At 38.8% G+C, this 5,770-nt stretch overlaps 1 protein-coding gene across 1 annotated transcript in view; it reads right to left on the bottom strand.

Moving 5' to 3' along the window:
- pde8a (phosphodiesterase 8A) overlaps positions 1–5,770 on the bottom strand; it is a 49,674-nt gene that overhangs the window by 26,423 nt on the left and 17,481 nt on the right. The window lies entirely within an intron of this gene.

Raw genomic sequence — 5,770 nt, 5'->3', positions numbered from 1 at the left:
TACACAAACGCACACACTGCAATGAATCATTCAGACAAGCATTTGCATCCCGCAAACATCATGTTGGCCCTCAACCAGGAGCAAACAAAACAGGGGAAGTGAGTGAGCATATAGGCCAGGCAGCCTGGCAGTACAGACACAGTGTGCGCACCCAGGTAAGCAATGTCCCGCCCTATATGCTGCCGCGTTATACCAGTCACACTGGGAAATCTGTGTTTGTGTCAGAGTCTGTGCCTGCATGTGTGTGTGTGCGCGCACGCATGTGTACACGAGGCCTTCATGATGATATTATCATGTCATCTCTCTACAAATCTTAATACAAATTCCTGCTGACTGATTCAGAGACACAGTTATTAGACAAAAAAAACAAAACCTAAGTGAATGGTTCAAGTGTTTCTTTCACATAAATATTGTTTATTAATATAAAAAAGTTTTCATTATATTCAAATGTTAGAGAATATTTTTTAAAAAGCTGGCGGGTTATTTTAATTACCAATAAGTAATTATTTTGCAGTAATCTGAGAAAATTCTATTTAGGATTTACACTGGGTAAGCATTAAATAAGGGATGTTAAATTAAAGAATAGGTAATGGGGTTACCCATTCTTTAACTATCCTTGAAAGCTGTCACGATTTGTGCTTTATTGAAGTATAAACCACAACTAAATAAACACATAAATAAGCCGTTATTTTAGTTTTAAGCACCATGATCAAATCTTATCCCTCAATATTTTCAGTATGTATGGCAATCTGTAAAGTTATTGGAGTAATTTTTCAGCCAGGCACGCAGTGGTACCAAACACTGAGTCAGCAGCACACAGTGACTAAAGCAGCTCAGTACAGATGCTGAATTAATGTAGATCAGTAACATCATGGCCAAAATCTGATACACTCACCCCGGGTCACATTATGTCGATATACGAGCATGAGCAAAATCAAATTACAACACACCAGTTGGCACACGGTGAACTTGGAATCTTCAGGCCCTGTAGCCCACTTTGACAAGTTCCTAAAAAAAATTTTCACTAAAATTGACAGAACTGCGTCTGTTTTTTCATTCACTGAGAGGCCATTTTGCAGGCTGGCCACTTCAAAGAAAGTTATATCGTGTGATATCACACCTTTTTGTTCGTTTGGGCCAATATGACCAAACATGACAGCTACTAGGCATCTGCAGTCATCTAGAGAAGTATTTAAGACAGTCTGCAGTACCCCTGATTTTTTCTTTGTTTTAATCTATGGGTAAACCTACATTGCAAGAAAATATACAATGAATAAAACACATTTTCAAAAACCACCCCACCACTGTGACCATTTATACCCAAATCCTTTCAAACTGACTTCAGATCAGTGTATACACAAGCACCTACTGTGAGTTGTTTTAATTACCGTTCAGCTGTCAACCATAGACAGCTACTCAGCTACCATGATTTCACCCACTGGCACCCAAAATCCTGTTTTGAAGCTTTGATTTCATAGGTATATAAAAGTAGGGTCTGAAAAATTATGCCATAGCATAAAGAGAAACGCATAAGTGCCTTAAACTTATATTTTATCTGAAGACCACCAGATGGCTGTAGCTGTGGTTGCTAAAAGAAATCTACGGAAAACTGGCTTTCTGTCTCAACTTGTGCCAAACATTTCCTGATGAGTTTATGGGCTCAGGTTCTTGGTAAAAGGTAAAATAAATAAAATCATACTTATTTTGACAATCTTGGCCGCACTAAAAATGAGGATCATCCATGCTATAAGTTGTTAGCCAATGAGCAAACAATTTTCACAGTCACATATATTTACTGATTCTTTTAATGTGAAAACCTACACATTTCCTGATTTAATAGCATTTAATGGACTACAAAGTGAAGCCACAGGAAGCTGTTGTTTTACCAGAGCTAAAAAAAAGAACCTGTAGGTGGTCATGATGGGTATAAAACAGAATATCCATCACATGATTAGATAAACCATCTGTCTCATAATATGTAACACATGGCTAACCCTATTGGCCAGTAGTTCCTAATAGCTCACCAACTTATCTCACCGAGTGCCTACCAGAGCATAGCATGAAGCCTGGCATGGACCCTCTCATGATTGTGATCTTGAAATATTACAAGAATCTAGCTATTGCACAAGGCAAGTCCTGCTGCCACTTTCTTTTGATACACCTAATGTATTTACGTAGTGGGGCTGCTTCTGACCCTATATCCTGCTTCCAGTGTATCCGGCCCTATAGATCTCCTCCTCCTCTCCTCCAGACCACCAGCTCTTCTGTCTCAGACACACACACACACACACACACACACACACACTCACAGACTAGACCATACACACTGGGAGAGTGGCTTTCCACTAAAGTGAAAAACAGGAAATTGGATGACATTGTTCGGTGCGCCGACGTCAGCAGTGAGAGATACTGTAGAAAGAGTAAACAGCTTCCTCCACCCCAGAGCTGGGACCAGGATGCAGGGAATCTTGGGATGCCTGCCCTGCTCGTACTTCTTAGAAAAACGGCTACTCCATATTCTCCAGATTCCTCGCTTTGACAAGCCCTCTCCAGTTAACGTGCAGCTAACACTCTCTCTTCGTTTCACCGCTCCCTCAAACCACTTCATCAGTTCAGGAGTTTATTCCTTTTAAAAACTTCTCTACATGTGGTTAAGTAGAATATGATATGCCTAGCTGATTGCACAGTAACATAGGATGAGATCAGATTTCTTCCTTAGAAGTGTTGGGCCTCACAACCAGTGGTGGGGTGTCATGCGTGTGTTTGTGTATGTGTACGTGCATGTTCCTGTCTAAAAGTGTGAATCAAATGGAGATGAATCAATGTACTTGATTAGGACTGATTAAGGGCAGCAGTCCCAGCCACAGGTGTGGATGCACACTATGTACCAGACAGACACACAGTCGGACACACCAACCCTGACACACACTCAGCTAAGTGATGGGCTAAATGGCACCGCCTGACACATCAACCTCACCACATGCTGAGCCACTCAGATAGTATTGCTAGCTGCCCATGCTGGGTGTGTTACCTCAAAGAGAATAATTCACTTTCATGTGTGGCCACTGCCTATAGATCTGCCCCGAAACCAAGAGTAACAGAGGAGTTTCAAACTTGTGACCATATCCAGCTGAGATGAATCAACTACCAAGCCGATATTTAAAACCTTTAACAAATTCAGCTGAACTAAATCGAAATTTCTTTAAGTAAAGTACCAAAGCACAAAATATGTAATAACAACCAGCTTGGTCTTAAGGAAAAGGGCGTAAAACACATTAGTTTATCTCATTCCAGCAGCATGGTGGTCGACCAATCTAAGGTAACCAAGGTCTCTTAAATAAATAATGAGTGATTTATCACCACATCCTGTCTCCTGCTCCACACTTTGTTACGCTGTCAAAATAAAAGTGGTACAATTCGTATTATTTTTCAGTAATGAATAGATACAGTTTCATCACTATTTCACAAGCTGTCATATAAAATTTTATGAGAAATTCACCTAATGCCTTCAGTGTGTGGCTCAGTGTAATTGGTCTCCATGAACACAAATTCACTTATTTTGTGACTATTTCAAAGACTTTCTTGAGACTGACATGTTAGGCAAATTAATAGCTTTACTTATTCGTGTACTTTAACAGTATCCATCCATATAGTTCCCACTGATAAGACATCTGAGGCCTATCAGTCACACGGGTCTAAATACCGGTCAGCAACCGCAAACGTGTAATCTCCAGCTGTTTGATGAGTGCTTGATAGCTGAAATCAGTTGCAAAAAGGGTACTGGACCAAAAACCTCCTTTTGATTGTTTATGAGCGTACAAAATTAGAGAAATGCTTTCAAAGTAAAAGTTCTGCTGCACCCAAAACATTGTAAAGTAAAAACCTTTACTTTGAAGACAAACGGTCTTGTGTTGCACTTTTTTACAGTTTCACTGCAGCTCGGGGAGTACTGCGTGAGTGTTCGTAGCCAAATTGGCGCCTACAAACGACAGATCAGAAAAGTGTCAGATGACTCATCAATGCTTTTCTCACAACAACAAACCCGAATACACAACCACAGCCATAAACAATAAACTTCCACAACAAACTGCACCTATAGTACTTCAGAAAACTGGGAAACACACCGTGGTGGAGAAAAAAAAGAAAAGAAAATTATGATATATAATCTTCAAAATTCGTCAAAAGCCTTCAGTACTGGTATGATATTATAACTTCCACTCTTTCTTTAATTTTTCTGAAAACATAGTGTCTTCATCTACAGTGCAGTGAAAAATAAATAAATAAATTGCTCCCGTCCCAATTTTTTGGTGTTTTGCACATTTGTCACACTTAAAAATTTCAGAGCAAACAAATTTTAATGTTAGACAAATGTAACCCAAGTAAATGCAAAACGCATTTTTAAGTAATGTTTTCAAATTTATCCAAACCTACCTGGCCCTGTGTGAAAAAGTAACTACCCCCCAAAACCTGATAACTGGTGGTTCTGCCCTTGGCAGAAAGAACTGCAGTCAAGCGTTTGCGATAACTGGCAGTGAGTCTTTCACATCACGTTGGAGGAATTTTGTCCCACTCTTCTTTGCAGAACTTGTTTTTATTGAGACATTCAGAGGTGGGTTTGCTGGTATGCTTTTGAAGTTCTTTAGATGTTGTTTTGAGTCGATGAGCTCTTAGAGCGTGCAGCCCGGATCTCAGCTGACCCTTCTCACCCTGGACACAGTCTGTTTGACCTGCTCCCCTCAGGCAGGAGGCTCCGGTCCATCCGCACCAGAACCTCTCGCCATAAGAGAGGTTCTAAGTGATCATTAGACAATCACTTAAATGGGGGTGTATAAAAATGGCAGATTAAAAAAACATATTTACTTTGAAACATTGACTCCCCAAGTCGGCATTAGAAGATACAAAATTCAAAACTGAGGTTTAAAAAAGCTAAATTCTGAAATAAAAATAAATAAATGGTATAAAAAGTAATACATTTTCACTTATGTGTAAATTCCGAGTCACTAAGAGAGGATAATTATACCAAAAATGCAAGTGTCCAAAAATTTATAAATTTATAAGACTGATGTAGTGGCTAAAAAAATTACACAATAATAATGTCAGGTCATAAGATTGCACATCAAACTTTTAATGTAGCATCTGAGTATTGTGAGTAAACAGTAAAACGTGAAACAAATACAAAACAACATGTCAAAACTGTCTTTGTAAGTAAAGATCATTAAGTTAAAAAAAATAGTGAAAAAATCCCAAACTTACATAAAAATATAATTTAAATCAATAATTCCATCCATGTATTTTTGAATGAATTCCATCTTTCCTCCATTTATGTGGTTCAAGTGTACCCCGCCTTTCGCCCGAGTACACTCTGAGCAGGTCACATGTGTGCCGCAAGGCTACTTAATTCAATACAAGATAGAAAAATAAAATTACCTTTCGACCACATAATTCTGAATGGTAATTATAAAATTATCCCATAATTATTCTACTTTGAAAATGTCCTCAGGCGATCATTTACTCTGGCTATAAATAACTCTAAATACCATTTCTCTTAATCATTGCAGGGGCAATGGCTTATTGTCTTACAACAAGTAGATGCTGTAAGCCTCTGAAAATTCAAGGCTATTTTTAGCTCAGAAAATCTGCTTTTATTGCAGAGTGTTGAAAGCTTCTGTCAGAAAGTAAAACATAGTGCTAATAACATGCGTGCTCTCCACCCGACCTATCAGTGATGTTACACAGGAGAAGAAGCGGGGAAATGTTTTCTTTTTTTTTT

Source organism: Pundamilia nyererei, unplaced genomic scaffold, assembly GCF_000239375.1.
Source record: "Pundamilia nyererei isolate P.nyererei 1_Seehausen unplaced genomic scaffold, PunNye1.0 scaffold00395, whole genome shotgun sequence".
In the NCBI taxonomy this organism is placed as follows: Eukaryota; Metazoa; Chordata; class Actinopteri; order Cichliformes; family Cichlidae; genus Pundamilia; species Pundamilia nyererei.
This window is presented reverse-complemented; position numbering and strand designations above follow the sequence as displayed.